Below are 16453 nucleotides of genomic sequence, written 5' to 3'. Positions count from 1 at the left end.
AAGAAAACGAGATCACAGGAACCGCGACTGAATGGGGGAATGGAGACTCAGTCACTTCCTGCTCTGAGGGTTTCTGAACTCGAAGGGGACGCCTAGCCAGACATTGTAACTCCCCTCAGTCTTTGTTTTGCTGTTTTAACGTGTTTTAGACATTGTAACTCCCCTCAGTCTTTTGTTTTGCTGTTGTTTCAGAACTTAACAATCCCTGGTTCAATAGAATTTCAGCCCTAGGCTCACTAAAAGCACTAAGGAAACTGGGACCATCCCCTGGCTTGAAATACGAAGCTTCGCCGCAGTAACATAAGCACCTTTAAGCTACTACATTTTGTTTGTTGTTGCAACTATAGATTCTTCATTTCAGCAGAGCTTAATCTCCCAGTTGTGACTTTCAGATCATCTACTTGCTATTAAATTAATCATGTTTTGAATTCTTACTTTCACTGTATATTTCACTGCACTGCACTTTCAGTGCACTGCACTGCACTTTCACAGTATATTTCACTGCAAACCTGTACATTTTTGAAGCACTCCGTCTCCTTCTCATTTCATTAAATTTCTTTTGACTATTTTCCCTTCCAGCTTTCTAAACATTATCTAAACATAAGGTAGCCCATTTTGAAAGTAGGACCTGAGTTTGTTGAGGCTTATTTCCAAATATTGACACAGACAACTGTAGACAGGCTTCTATTGTAAATTACAAAAAAACAAACTAGAATAACTGTACTTAATCTTGATCTGCAAGTTACTGATCCATCTTCCTTACTTTTGCACAAGGCACTTGTGGTTAACTAAATTTAAGCTGATTTTCTGGCTTTATACAACACTGAGCTAAGCACGTCAGCCAAACTGACACACACAGCACATTACACTACGTTGTAATGTAGTTTGTGATCCAGTGCATCATGTGAATACAGCCACTATACTTGCCAAAGATTAGAAAGAATACCAAACATTTAAGGGAATGTCAATTTATTAAATAGCAGTATCAGGGAAACTGTAGAAAGATGAAAATGTATTTTTAAAAAGTCACTTGCCCAGATCATAAATACAAAACTAACAATTCAACAAACTCCAAAACAAAATGCATTTAAGGCAAGCAAGAACAGTTACTGAGAAGCAAATGTCTAAAAACATAAAAGTAATCCAACATACATAGCGAAGTTGGTACACTATATATGGTGGAAATCAGGAAAAAAGTGCAATTCAATGTATTTTTACTGAGAAGTTTTACTGAGGTAAAAGTTGTCTTAAGTTCACTGACTTGGAACTTTAAATAGCAAAGATGCAAAAGAAGAAATTATGGTAGATCTTATGGAGTATATGAACTGATCCACACATTGTGCTCAACCATGGTTTGCTTGCTTCTGATCTATTTAATAATCAAGAATTCACATATCATACCAAGGTATTAACTCATTGTCTGCAAACCACAGCGGCTGGGTTCATACAAAATGACAAGCCAAAGTTGAACTCCACTGTAGCTTAGCATTTTATATGACCCTAGCCTAAATAAGTTCACTGTGGAAGATACTTAACAAATGCCCATCTCTGATTTGGGGAGGAATAGGAAGAGGTAACATTTCTGCGGTGTTATCAAACTAAAATAGGAGTTAATTTGAACTTTGAAAAAAGTATTATTTTGGTTTTATTCTTTGTTGGTTTTTAGTTTTATTGTCTCTATCATTTTATAGCTATATAATTTCATGTTTACATTTATATTAAAATGGACCATCTTTGATGATGAAGTGGTGCAGAAAAAGTTTACATTAAAATGTGATAAAGAATGAACTTCATGTGATAAAGAATGAACTTCAGCAAGTTCACCCCATCCAACAAGCTCTTATGAGAATCGAGCTATATAAGTTTCTTACCAGAATTTTGGAAGAGATTTCCAATCTCATACAGTTTTAAGGGATCAGGGGCAATCCAAAGAGTGTAACTTTGTTATTAACTTAACAGTGTCTTAAATTAGTCAGTCAAACCAGGCTTGCTGAAGAAAATGCCTTGCTGATGACAGGTCAGCATGATTTCTTCAAGGAGAAGTCCTATCTTGCCAAGCCGTTTCTTTGAACATTTATTATGTGGCTAGAGATAATCAGGTATAAAAGTTACATGCTATTTGACAGACTTCCACACCAATGACTCTTTAAATAAACTTAACAATCATTAGATTAAAAGATACATACTTTGTAAGATTAATAACTGGTTAAATCTTAGCCTAAGATGTAAATATTTTTCTCAGTTGAAAGGATGGCTGGCTGGGGAATTCTGAGAGTTGAAGTTCACTCATCTTAAAGTGGCCAAGTTTGGACAACACTGCTTTATATGAAGTCCAGGATAAGTGATGATGTAGCCAACTACCTTATCTACCATGCTCCTGTTTAATGAAATTCTAATAATCTGTGAAGACCACCTGATGAATTTGTCCAAGATGTGTAAATAAGCAACAAAATGGCAAATAGGTTTCAGTATAAATCAATGAATTTTGCAAATAAATGCAAAACATTTGGAATAAAAATCATAATTGCATATAATGAGGCCAGTCTTACGACAACCAATCAGGAAAGAGATATTAATATCATAGCAGACAATTCAGTGAAAAAGCCAAGCCACTCAGTGTGCAAAAGCATTTTGAAAGAGTTATATAAAGTTTCCTTTATATAATATGTGATTTGGCTTTATTTAGAAAATGGTATATAAGTCTGATCACATCATCTCAATATAGAGGTACTATCTAAACTGGCTAATACAATATGTGTGCGCAGAACACTACCACTCTATGGAGCTCCACTTCTGATGCTACCAGTTATCCACTTCTCTAGCATCCACATGTACAGCATCATTCTACGAGGAGAATCCTTCACTAGTACAGTTGTATACACAGCAGTTTCTAAATGAAGTAGTCTCAGTTGCACAGGGTTTTAATTGTGTGAAAACCATTGTATTACTCTGAAATATGTGAAGCTTCTTTGCCATACAGAAGCTATTTCATAAAACATGTAGTTAATGTGTGGAAGCAACTTGTTTAAATTGCTTTTTAAAAGATGCTACTAAACACCAGGTGCTTGAGAAGCCCGGGTGCCCTCAAAATCTGTTTCTAGATTTCTTCAGGGCAACAACCTGAGGGTTTCCAGAAAAAAAGAACATTGTATTAGAGTCCTGAGTCTGACTGTCAAGGCTTAGGCTAAGGTCTTGTTACAAGTAATATATGTAATATCTCATCTTTATATTGATGTAGAATGTATTCCAGCTAATTCGAAATATAATTTCCCATAAAAGATGGTCCCCTCATGCCTCCAGATTTGTTCTGCTTGCATTATTAATCATAAGGATTGAGAAAGAAAAAGCTATTTCCATAAATATAGGTTGTATGGTTCAACCTCATATGCTTTCAATAACTTCAGTGGTACCTATTCAGATTACTATAAATGATCATGTTCTTAAAAACACATGTTTCTTAGAACGATGCTGTTCTTCCTAACAATCTCCTAGAATTTTAATTGAACTTATTTCTAAGGAAGCTCTGCCCTAGTTAAAAATGTTACCTAGAAACATCTGTCTCTTTTGAAATAAAAGTAGATAGGTACTGCTTTGCTGAAATCTGATGGTTTCCTACTGGTGCAATTAAACATATAGTACCAGTCGTATACACACTTACATAACTCTGGCTAAAACAGAATCTTTGTGCATAGCTCTATAACATTAATAAAGTATTTTCAAATTACAAGATTACAACTACAAAAATCAAGGCATTGCCATTAAATCAATATATTAACCCTTAGACGTGGACAGAAGCTTCAGGCTTTATTTCCAAGAAATGTGTTTTATGATCTAGTGTTGCATATAAAAAGCTGGCTCCTTCTGAATCTTTGATGGAGAAGAGATTCAGTTCCATCCTATAAAATATTTACTTAGAAGCCAGTCTTTTTGTATTCATTCATGTTTGTTCACAGACAGTTCTACATAGGACGGTAGCCTTAGCCAGGCAATTAAATACAAAGGGCACAATCCTATGCATAGTTCTTTGAAAAAAACTGTCATTGTGGGGTAGGAGGGAGAGTTTTCATAATATTATGCTTCAGAAGAAACATTTGCAAGCAAAGGGCTTCCAATACAAAGAGTGGACTCTCTTGCAGGAGATTATTTTGTATGACTGTTCTAAACAGGTGCAAGAAGCGGGAGAAAATGAGTTTCTTTTTCTGAATTGTCTGGCCACTACTAAATTAGGGCAATACAAAATGTACAGAAGACTCTCTTCTGAGGAGACGTACTACAGCGCAGAACTATAACCCACCCCCTTTCCGTATGGTCCACTGACTTCGCTCAACTCTGTACAACCAGTTTCCAGGGAAGCTGTTGCTGCTGCCAGAATCTGTGTTTTACTTTTTTAATTGCCTTATCAAATTAAAACCCAGCATTTGTCTTATGGAAGAAAGGACACATCAGTATTTCTTTTCAATTAATACACAAGCACACATATAGAATCACTATGGACTTTCTAGAGTTGTGCAGGATAATGTTCAAGGCAATGGAAGCCACCCACTTCCTCCTCCAAGTTTCATAGTTCTGAAAACTGAAGACTAGCAGACTGAGTTAACAAGTCTTTTAGTATTTGTACCTAGACATTAAATTTAGTTTAATTTAGCTTGCAGTGTTTAATTTTAGCAGATTTCCCTCTTTTTGGCATGCAAATCAATATGGCAATTACCATCTAAAAGCTTACCCAGCCCCAGGTCAATGTAAATTGATCATTGTCCATCTTCTACAGAACAATACCAGGAGCTTGTGGTGCATAATAAGATTATGCTCAAAACTGTCTTGCATATCACAAAATTATATTTCGTGCTGTTGAAGGATCATCTTCCACAGAGTGTGCTTATGTATTAATTTCAGTATAAGCATAAAGACCAAGAAATAAGATATCACCATTGCACCCTGGCTTGCAATACTTCATTCATAAGCTTAAGGCAAAAACCTATATAAGTTTCTCTGTGATTAGGATTTTATATGATTTGGTTTTAAAGGAAAGAAAGCTAAAAATGTTTTGGACACCAAGCAAATATGTGTGTATGTGGGGGGGGGGGGAAGCTCCTCCGAAAAGAGAATGTAATTTTGGGGGAGGGGGGAGGAAATAGCTCCTACAAGCTGGTGACCTCTTTGCTTTCTGCCCATAAGTCAGCTCATCCATTAAGAGAGGCACTGCACATGCCAGAGGAACCCTTGTGAAACATTCATTAACTTCTGCCTAGAAAGATCCCTTCAGCAGCTTGCTAAAGGTTCAGGACTCGATAGCTGAGCAGGGCTAAGGAAAAGAGAGGTCAGTTCAAAGAAATTCTCACTTATTGGCCTTGTTTGGTGAAAGGACAGAAGGATTAAATGCAGCCAGCACTGTTTGAGGATATGGGAACTCCCCCTGTCTGCAAATGAGGCCTCTGCTCCACAGTCCAACACGGGATCCTTGCATTCAGTCCCCTAACCCACCCACCCTTCTGATATAGCAAAAGGATGTTAGTCAGGCTCTCTGGAAGGAATCTGCTTGATCTATTTAAGTAGTTAGATTGCTGGAGGGGGTAGATTGAGATGAAAAAAGGCCCACTCTTTTTTCCTTTCTCCTTACACTTTTTTAAAAAGACAGAACATGAAGTGGCTTAGACACATGGCTATAAATCGAACTAGTGGTCAGATTAGAATAGCAGCTCCTATAGGTTTGCTGCATATAAATCCAGTCCAGAAAATCCCAGCAGCCTAGTTTCCAGAATAAAGAAATTAGACGAACTAGTCAAAAGTCCCTTCTTCCAATCCCATCTCCCAGTATAGGTGGCCTTGGGCAAGCTACTTAACAACACAGTCCATTCTCACAGAATTTAAAAAATAGAACGTACTTGAAATCAACTCTTATAAAGGGCAATGAAGATCCATTTTTGAGTGCATAAACATACAGGGCACACACAAACTGGGTTCACACATTGGACAAAATCATGGCATGTTTAGCCATGCTTTAATGAATAAATTGGCTGGCATCCCATAATTTTAAGTTACAAGGCCAGACATAATCCAGTGTTTACCAACCACAATGGTTGAAATGATACAACACCCAGCCAGATACTGAAAGCAGCGTGCATAAGAGTATCCCCAGGAACAATCCACATGTCCTCTACTGGAAGTAAGCTTCATTAAACTCAGCAATATTTCTGAGTTTATGACTGGGTTCACACAGTGTGCTAAGCTATAAAGTGATTGCTTGGTGTGTTATACCAACTCAGCCACTGGATTTGTAAACCATGGTTTATGGCTCGGCATTGCAGCCAGCCTAGCCAGTTGCAATTTTTTCAACAAGCCAGGCATTAAGCATGGCTTAGCAGCAGTATGAGCTCAATCTATAGGTTCAAATTACAAAGCACAGAGCCAAAATGAAAAAATCAGCTGAAATGAGAGTGTATTAATGTCCTATAAATCTTGCTACTGTTGCAACGTAAAGTGGAAACTCCATCAAAGGAAAATAAGTTTATAGTCTTTCTGTGACCATTCTGTGGCTTCCTTTACACCAGTTAATAACAAGGCTGAGTACAACTTGAAAGCCTAGTTAGTACTTCATTCCCTGGCCAGAACAGGAAGAATCATTGAACACCCTAATGTTTGGTTAGATAACATAATACACCCTGTTGTGAAAAAAAGTTCCTGATCTGTGTTCTCCACATTCCCCCTACTTCCATTTCAGCACTGAGGGTGTGTACTTTAGGACTGATAAGCAATCTTACTAGGCAAGTTCATTTATTTGCCACCTCCATACTCCACCCTTCCTCTAAGCTCAGGTGGAGCATGACATTGGTCTAATTTGTCCTCATCACAGACAACTTTCCTGAAGTAGTTTAGAACACCCTTTTCCAAACCACCTATGCTGGACTGAGAGGTGAGTTCTCTATGGAGAATACTTCAACCACTAATTCTGAAAGACGAGGCTTAATCAACTTGTTTCACATATATTTGCAGAAGAGCTTGTTATTCTGTTTGATTCTAATGACCGACATGCACAAAAAAAGAAATTGATTGGTATTATGTCTCGAATAATAGGTATTAAAATGGCATTTGTCCACACTTTCTCGAACAGACAATCCCTCCAAAAACACCCCTGCATCATAATGCTCAGGTAGTGGTTCCTTTTCAACCCTTCTGCTTAGAATAGGGCCTAGGAAGCCTGCAGCAATGTTAACAGTGAGTTTTACATCAGAAGCACGAAAGGGGTGGGTGGGGGCAGGGAAGAGCTATTCTAAACACAATGAAGTCAATGAATGTTCCTTGTTAGTAAGTCTACTTCAGCTGCCACATTTCTCTAGAGAAAAAAGCATGCCAAGCGCTGTACAAATGCAAACAGTGAACAATTATTTTGGAAGGAAAGGGACTAATTGAGCAGCCCAAAGTAGCGAGAAGCCAGCAGAACCACAACTTCCAGACACTCCCAAACCCTGAAGTTGATGGTGCTCATGGCTAGTGGCTGCCCTTTAGGATCGAGGCACCCGTCACTTTGGATAGCTGCACCCCAAATGCCAGTATTTAAGATAGGATTGTTTCTGCACCTAAGAGCCAGGAGAGTCTTCCCTTGCGTCTCTACATCCACCCGTTAACCTCCAGAAGGGCGCTTAACTGGCATCAGTGCGAGTTTGGGGAATGAAGTGACAGGTACCAAGGTTCCATTAACTGATCGGATTTTTCTCGCGCACCCGCCACCCCCGCCTCTTTCCTCTCTCCTAGGTGTATATATTTAGCTAGCAGACACCCGGAGGGTTTTAAAAAGACTCCGAGTTCCCTCCTCCCACCATCATGCAGCAAATACGTTCAAGAACTGTTTGCAGCAGGGGAGCAACCGAGACTCTCATCTCTTTGGTTGATTACAGCCCTAAAACGGAGGACGTGTAATTTCAGTTCTCGCTCCAGATCTTGGGCTTGATTTCCAGGGGCCCACTTATCCGGGGGCGGGGGAAGGGAGGGGGAAGAGGCGCTGTAAGCTTTATTTGTCCTCGTCCCTATTAGCTATGCAGCCAATCTATCATTTCCGGCGGTGCTTCCATCTAATTACCGATGTATTTAGATGTGACGTGCAAAGAACTGCCGAGCTGCCTGCTTGGCTCTGCGTGGACTCCTCGTCGGGAACCTTTCCAGAGAGGGCTGGAGCGCCGGGAGTCTGAGCTCCAGACAAAGAGAAAAAAGCTGATCCGCGCTGCAGGGCAAATCCAACACAAATCAGCTTTCCCCAGAGCTGAGGAAGGGTCTGCGACCCGAGGCAGGACGGGGGGGACGGTTACTCGGAAGGGAAGAGCGTTTGTATTCTTCCGAGGTGGCTTGGCGCTGCCCTCGTCACCCCATTCCCCCTTCCCCGATCACAGAAAAAAAAAACATAAACCGAGACGTGCTAGCAAAGTCAGAACCACTATGTACCCTCTGAGACTTCGGGCAAGTCTAACGCGCCTCAAGGCATCGGTGGGTAAGTTTGTGCCTGGTTTGCTCCGTTTGTATGAAACAAATATAAGCAAGTAAGCCAGTCGGCCAGCCCAGCCCAGCCCAGCCCAGCAGTGTGAAACAAAGTCAGTCCTGACTGACGCGCTTCCCTACTTTCCAAACCCCACCCACCACCGCTGTTGAAGAAGAGAACTGGATTCGGCTTCGAAGGTTGTTTGCTCAGAGATCTTTGCCCGGAGAGCTCCTCTCTGCCTCGGCTTTGTCCTTTTAGGTCATACACAAGCGCGCGCGCACACACACCTCCGTCCTGGGGAAAAGCGAGCTCTTATTCTCCAGCTTGATCCTCCCTCCTCCACGTCTGGCTTGCCTTGTGTTCTTCTGTATTTGTCTGGCTCTGCACCACCAGGACACGGGGTTAAGCGCGCTCAGCGGAGTTCCCAAACAAGAGGAAACTTCTGGGAACGGAAGATTCTGGCACTCGCCTTGAAAAGGAGTGGGAAACTGATCTTTACGAGGCATTTAGATAACAACAGGGGTGAGCAACCCAAGGGTTGCACCACGGTCTGCCCTAAAGTAGGCACAGGATCGTAGCAGCTGACTAACCTGAAGCCTATTCCCTTAACGCACAAAAATCGAGTAAGGGCTCTGACCCGTGAAGGGTTAACAACACCCATCCTCAAGCACCGAATATCGTGGTGACCTTTTCCTCTGGGTCTCCCCAACACTCCCTTTCAGGCTCCGGTTTTTTCGCTCGGAGGGAGCCTGAACGGCTGTCTAGACCCATCTATCATAGGCGGCCGAAACAATACCGGGGGAAAAACCTCCTTCTCTTTCTCTGGATTGCTGTATCTCACCTTCGAGAAACCGACGAGGATTAAAGAAATTGTCCGCCTTGCCAGCCCCCAAAGACCATTCAGAATGTTAGAAAATGTCCACCTTCGTACCGGACAAATGGGATCTTTGCCTGCTCTTTTTTTAACACTCGCCAGAGACGCACCACACATTTCTGTTCCTATTCCGCAACCGAACGGGGAGAAGGCTGGGCTCATTCAGATATAATACAGCTAGTTAGTGAAGTGGGAAAGACTAGACTAGAATCTAGGCCTCCCAGGCACCGGGAAGTCTAATCATAGCCTCGAAAGGGCTTGGCCCACAGATCCAATGTTCTTGGGCTCACCATCCCTACTTCGAAACAAGATAGTTTCCACGGTGCGAACTAGAGGGCAAATTCTGCCACGGGTGGGGAACCTAGAGTGGCTTGCACCACTCTTTGTCAAGGATACTTCGAAGAAACTCGCAATTACCAATTCTGAGAACTCTCCTGAGTTTAAGCCAAGCTCGAGAGAGGGTGAGGGAGGAAAAAGATTAACCTCTTAAAATCAGTTAAGGGTTTTGTTCCCTTGTTCACGAGAAAACAAACCGACCACCTTTCAGGTCATCCACGCAAACGCATACACAGTTTGTAAAGGGTGGGTGCAAGGGGAGAACTGAGAGTGAGCACAATTCTCCTGGTCCTCTTTAGGCTGGAGCAGTTCCACTGCTCTTCTATAAGGGAAATGGTTTGAGGGTTATTATCCCTATCTTGAGGGCATCGCATCCCAGGACAAGCCTGCCGGCGCGACTACAATATTTCCAAAACGAAGTTGCCATAGAGAGCGAGCAAGCAAATGACAAATAGTGGTTAGAAATGGGGCGTAGCAGCATGAAAATAGGCGCGTGAGGGACAAGGGGACCCATTTGCCAAGGATGAATGTTAATGCCCTAGGACAGCTGCTTTTGACCTGTAGGCTCTGTCTCCAGTGCCCCAGAGAGAGGCTGTAAGGGCGTTTGGCGTCCTCCCACGTAAGGGGGGAGGGGAGAAGTCCCGCTCCTTATCTTGGTTGGCAGATAGTCTTCGAGGGGCCCTGCTCAGGGAGCCCTTTGCCCTGGGCCTCCTTCACAAGGAGCCAGGAGCAGGGAAAAGTTCAGAAAACCTTGACAGAGCTGGACTCGGCACAGGTCGCCTTCCGCCAGCGTCCTTTTCAGAGAAAGGAAACGCAAAGCCACGGGCTTCCTCGAAACAGACGGAAACCCCAAAGGGAGGATCGTTAGGAGAATAATGCGGAAACAGGCTCCTGGGCGATCGCCATTAAAATACAAGCACATATTTGGCCACAATCCTGCTGCGGTGGTAGGGCATTCCTCTCGACCCAGCCCTCCTCCCAGAGCCACCGACATACCTCGCTCTCGTGTGCCTGAGATGCAGCTAGCACGCCAGAAGCGGAAGGCGAGCGACGCGTCGCAAGTGAAAGATCGCCCCCGAAGCAGCTGGGCGAGAAGCAAAGGAACTACGTGCCTCAGACACGGTGCTCCGGCATCCCCGGAATTGACAGGGATGGGGGGAGGGGGATTGCAAAGAGCCTTGCTGCCCCTTTCTCTGCCCCACGGACTAGCAGACAACTTTTCAAGCTCTCCGAAGCCACAAGGAAGGTGCAACGGACCCGTGAAATCCCCAGCTGTTACGTTAGACCCCACGCTCGCCACACACATTCTTTGAACCGGAGTACCATTTCTAGAACATCCCCAGCCCAGTCCGCCAAATCGCGTCTCCAGTGGCCTCAAAAACCACCGGTGAAAAAACCTCCCACCACCTCCACAGGCCTTCTCAAAGAGCCCTTAGGAAAAACAAGCACACCCACCACACTGAGATACAGATACAGAAGTCTTTTCTCTCAATCACACATCGCTCTTCCGTTCCTGGCACTCATCTTTTTACTCCGCTGCCCGGCGAGCCATAAGGACGAGCCAAGAGGCTTTCCAGCAACACTTCCCGGGGCCCTGAGCTTCCTCGATCGAACTCTGAGCCTTTTTCCCCTCCACCCACTCTCCCCTTTCCCCTTGGGAGCCGAAAAGTGGCGGCTGCCAGAGGTGGGGCTTTTACAGCCCTTTCCAAATCGGAAAGATAAAAGAGAGCGAGACGCTCTAAGCTCTGCCTCCCTTCCCCCCCCCCTTCCTGCTGGAGCAGACAGACCGCGACCGGCAGCTTCTCTTTTCTCGTCTCTCCACCGTCCCCCCTCCCCGCCCCGCACTGCTTCACAGCCCAACTGCTTCCAAACTTCTAGCCAGCCCGCACGACACAGCCGCCTCCGGAGCACCCCACCCGCAATTTTCAGCCAAAGCACATCCAGGCTGTGACCGCTGGACTTGCTAACCTCTGTCTTCTCGATTCCGCCTTCCTCCTGGAAGCCCGGATCCTTTCAAGTTGAAATACATTCTGGCAACAATCCCAGCATTAGAAAGGCAAGCTCCCAGTAAGGCGCGCGCTGTCTTTTTTTCTCTTTCGTGCGCACCTTCACACGTACCCCAGCCACACCTGGGGTGGAAGGAAAAGAACGCCGAGCCTTGGTCTAGCCTTTGCCCAAGCCGAGAAGTCTAAGCGAGGAGACAGATACTTCGGACGAGTCGGGCTCGGGGTCCCTTGGGTCCCTTGCCCGCCGCGGCGCTTCCGCGAAACGCGAGGAGCATTCAGTGGGAAGAGCACTGACCTTAGTCTCCGCTCGAGACGCAGCCGGGAACACACAGTCCAGCGCTGCCGTCGTCTGTCCCTTTCCGAGCCAGCCGCGTCCGTTTTCTAGGCGGGTGAGAAAAGTTTGCCGACCTCGGAGGCGAGAGGCCGGAGCTGCCCCAGAGACTGACGAGCTGGCCCCGGCGGAACTAGCCAGAAGCAGGTGGGGCAGCGTGGGCGGAGAGAGAGGCCGAATGCCGGCGTTTCCCTCGGCTGAGTTCAACAGCCCGCCGGGCTCCCTCTGGTTGCTCTCCGGCTCCGCTTTAGTAACGCCATGTTGCTGCTGTGGCTTCTCGGGGCTGATCTCGGCAGCTCTTGGCGGCGACTACAGGCTCCTTTCCCCCTCCCTTTGGAGAGCCCGTGTCCTGGCGGCGGCTGTGAGTGTGCGTGTGTGTGGCTGGGCTGGCTCTGGGGATTTAATCCACCGGGAAAGCCGCTCTTCCTCACCTTGCCGCTGGGAGAGCGGACTCCGTCTGCTGCACGCTGTCTCCCCCCCCCCCGCACCGCCTCCTCCTCCTCCCCGCCCCCTTCTCTCTCTCCTCCCCCCGTGGGCTTAGCACTCAGGGAGCCACCGCCAGCAGAAGCAGAGGCAGCAGCAAAGCCGCCGCCGTGCTCTCCCAGCGAATCTCTTTCCCCTCACTCCCGAGTGCCTCGCTTTTTTCTTGTTCCAAGGCTCTTCGCTTTCTCTTCTTAATTGATTCCTCCTCCTCCAGTTCTCCCCCCCCCCGGTTTCCTGGCTTCTCGTTCTCTCTCTCTTGGCTGACTGAGCTGGTCTCCGCAAGCCCCCCTTTTCCACACGCCCTGCCTGCTTCTTCGCCTGAGGGCGTCCTGAGGAGACTCCGCTCTCCTTTTGACCAAGAGAGGTTGAAAAGGAAAGTCTCCCGCCCCCTTCCAGACTCCCTGCTCGGCTCGGCTCGCTACCCAGAAGGCCAGTGGAGAGCCGCAATTACCATAAAGCTCCTCTCCCTCCGCTTCGCCAAGCTGTCAAAGCCCCAGCGGCAGGCGCAGCCAGACACCAGCGCTAGACCGCCGCGCTCACCGACCGGGCTGCCTTGCCTTTTCGCCCCAGCAGAACGCCTCTACCCCCCAGTGCGGGCGCTTCTTCGCCTCAGGATGGGCCTCCCCGCCTTCTCAGCACCTTTCTGGGCCGCTCGCAGCCACCCCTCAGCCTTCTCAACGGCGAGGAAAAAGTGCCCACGCCTCAGAAGGCATCCTTGTTCTCCTTGCTAAGGGAGCAGCTGCCTCCTAGCCTCCCGCCGTTTCTTTTCCCCCTCCAGGTGAGACCATTCTCCGGCCCGCCACGTTTTTCCTTCTACTCTCACATCCCCGAGAGTCCCAGAAGGACTGTTTCTTTGTCTCCCCCTCCCCTCCCACGCGCTCTATTGTCATGCACAGTGTACCCCTTTCCCATTTGCCCCCCCCCCTGCACTTTCCGTCTTCTCTGACCAACGCTCTCCCCTCCCCCCACGGAAATGCCTCTCAAGACCTCCTTTTTTTAAGAGAACGACGTGGTGCTTTGCCTTCCTTCCAACCTGTACTTAAGTCTCCCTCCAAACGAACCATTTTCCATTATCTCGCTTCTCCAGAAGCATACAAACCGTCGTTCTCCTCGAGTGTCTCCCTCCTCCCGCGTTTTGTTAATCGGCCCTGCACCCACAGCTCTTCATTTGGCTCGTCTTCCCTATTCGCTATTTTTGTCCCACCGTGGGATGCTCTGTCTTTCCGCCCCCGCCCCGTCGCCCCGAGCCTTTCTGTTGTAATGGGAAACATTCGTTTTTCAGCAGCTACTTTCCGGAATAACAAACGGCTTCCCTTCGTTTGATTTCTGAAAGGCAACGCTCGGTTGCTGTCTCTGAAATTCCCAAACACGTTTGTATGTGACGTGGAAATCGCGGGGAGCGGGAAGTCGTGCTCGGCGTCTGCTTCGCACGCCGGCTTCCCTCAATACAATTCGGATCGCTGGGACGCTGGTCCTTTGGCGTATCGGCTGCGAGTGGTATTTTTGACTTAGTAGGTCAGCTGGTGAATGTCGGGTTCGCGACGCCCATCTTGACTGATGCTCGCTTATTCGGTTCTTCCGCTCGCAGCTCGTGGTTCTTTACTGCATTTCAGCGGTGGCTGGAATTCACAAGACGCAATCTACAGGAAATAACTCTGTACCTCAAGAAGTGGGGGGTGCGCGCGCATTCCGTGGCCATTTATCACAGGAGTAGGGTAGCACCGTTCCTCACTATAGAGATTTATCTATCGTGTCAACCAATCAGTCCTTGACCGATACGCTAGCAATGAAAACAGGCTTTATATCGCGACAACTATGGCTGGATGATGAGATAGATCTCTAGTGAGGAAAGGCACAATAGGGATTGCTAACTATGACGGCACTCTATATGTATATGCTTTGGAGCAAGCCCCACTGAGCATTATGGGTTTGGATTCATAAGAAACCTGAGCAGTATCTGTCTGTCTGTCTGTCTCCGATTCTTACTTCCGATCCTTGCTTGAGAAACTTCCCACTAGCTGTGTAAGAGAACTGTGGACCTAAACATGCTTTTCAGGAAGTCACATTAAATTCCTTGGGACCTGCTTCCAATTGGACAGGTCTTGCTAATGGCTATGAAAAGGAGCAAGTGGGGGAAGGTACCATAAACCAGCCCGGTGAAAATGAATGGAATTTTATTATCACCCACTACAGTGGTAATTATATCACGCCCGCTTTCACCCCAGTCTTTAAATGTGCGTATAAGCTGTTTACACCAAGGTAAACAAGGAGAGGAAAGAAGATCCAGTACACAGAACTCCAGAAAAACTATGATCAGCCTGTTTGTCATCGTGAAGTCCAGGAATCTGTGGGAAAAAAGAAAGCACGTTTAAACCTGAATCCTAGCAACATTTTCCTAGTCTAAAATATGGCTTACTCAATATGCCAGAACACCTCTGAAGTTTCCTTTTCTAATCATGCAAATCTCTTGTGCTTAAAGGAAAATAGGAGCTCCTTTGAACAGCTTTCTGCTCAGAAAGCATTTCATATGGTTTCTGATTTTAGGTTGCACCTTTATAGAAAAGAAGGAAGGGCAGGACCTACCTCCTTTTTTATCTCAAAGAAGGAGTGAAAAATACCTACGTTTGTAACCTGAAACCTTGGGTGCACACACAAGCTCTTGAGCTTTTTAAACAGCTGACAGAAACAACAAAAAGCGGGAAGGGAACAAGTTTTAAATGAAGCACCTTGCCTCCGCTGGAAATGCTTTGGAAATATTTTCCTCAAAATCTGATTTGGGGTCAATTCAGTCTTGTTCTGTGGTCCTGAGTTAATGTGTCTAAAAATGTTGCACACATTTTTTTCCATATCTCCGATAAGGAGCACAAGGACTCGTGGCCTATTACACTGTAATTCTGTTTTTTATAAAGTCATTTTAGAACTATTGTAGACATTAAATGTTATTAGGCTGAACGCACAGGGGATATAGACACAGCTGAAAACTGAGGGTTGGGGTAGAGGTTTGTGTTTATTCTGTAGCAAAAAATAAAATGGGGGGGGAGAAAGAACTTCTTGTTAAGACTTCTACTTCGCCTTCCTTTTCGGAGTCACCAGACTTAGCTGGTAAAGTTAATTATTTCCATATTTAAATCCTTCCAGTGTTGTTCTTTTCAAACTTTCTGAAGCATATTTTATCACTCATTATCTAGTGTGAGGCTGTAGCCTTAAACGAACTGGAGTTGTCAGAGGACTATGATCCGACCCTCTTAAAGATAAACTTCCTGGCAATCGTGGGGGAGGTGTCCCACGCTCCTGACTGAACCCAGACCGCTTGGTTCCAATCGCACCCTTGATTCACCGAGTTCTCGTGTGGGGCTGCCTACGGGGACTGCACTCTTCCATCGCTCCTCATCGCACAGAGGCCTTCGCAGCCACGCTCTTAGCGGAAACCTTGGCAAGTTGGTTTTCTTCCCCTCCTTTGCGTGCGCTGGGCTTTTCCCCTCCCCTCATTCTCCCTTCAGGATTTCCTTAGACTGCAAATCCTCAGCCTCCCCAGCGGCCCAGCCGCGGCCTTGGTGGGTGTTTCGCCGCCTCTCCCCTTCTCCGCGGTGTTTGGCTGAGTGGAGTCTCCGCCGAGGGAGATACGGACGAAGGAACTGAAGTCGCGATCGCCAGGCCCTCCCTCTCTCGCCCATCCTCGGGGAGCTGACCTGGAGATCAGGCGGTTGTGCTGCACTCGGGAAAAAAACTCGAGAGCGAGCTGGAGACAGCGGCGCTCCGGGTGGTGTCTATCGAAAGGTAGCGAGGGAGAGGTTCACTCCCAGCACTGCCGTAGTAGGTACCCTGAGCGTTGAATAACCTCTCGAAAACGCTGCTGCTGCTAAGGGCTGGCCAAAAGGGGAATGGGATCTCGAAGCTGCGGCCGCTTTCGCCTCGCTTCCCCTAGCTGGTCTGGCCAGGCAACGGATTCACAGAGC

The 16453-nt window shown here is 46.3% G+C and overlaps 1 protein-coding gene across 6 annotated transcripts in view; it reads right to left on the bottom strand.

Moving 5' to 3' along the window:
• The window catches only part of BCOR (BCL6 corepressor), an 82193-nt gene extending 69709 nt beyond the window's left edge, over positions 1 to 12484 (bottom strand). For 5 of the 6 annotated variants that reach the window (XM_088144764.1, XM_088144769.1, XM_088144770.1 and 2 more), the window contains exon 1: positions 11979 to 12484. The gene's annotated coding sequence lies outside the window, so the exon portion shown is untranslated. Of the gene's footprint in view, positions 1 to 11132; positions 11270 to 11978 lie in introns of those variants that run through there. The other variant, XM_088144766.1, reaches the window with a different exon arrangement.
• Positions 12485 to 16453: the final 3969 nt, after the last annotated feature.

This window comes from Python bivittatus, unplaced genomic scaffold, assembly GCF_059951505.1.
Source record: "Python bivittatus isolate LINGU-HERP-01145 unplaced genomic scaffold, Pbiv_v1 ctg000350_np1212, whole genome shotgun sequence".
Taxonomy (NCBI): Eukaryota; Metazoa; Chordata; class Lepidosauria; order Squamata; family Pythonidae; genus Python; species Python bivittatus.
The sequence above is the reverse complement of the archived record's forward strand: the minus strand, read 5'-3'. Positions and strand labels throughout refer to the sequence as shown.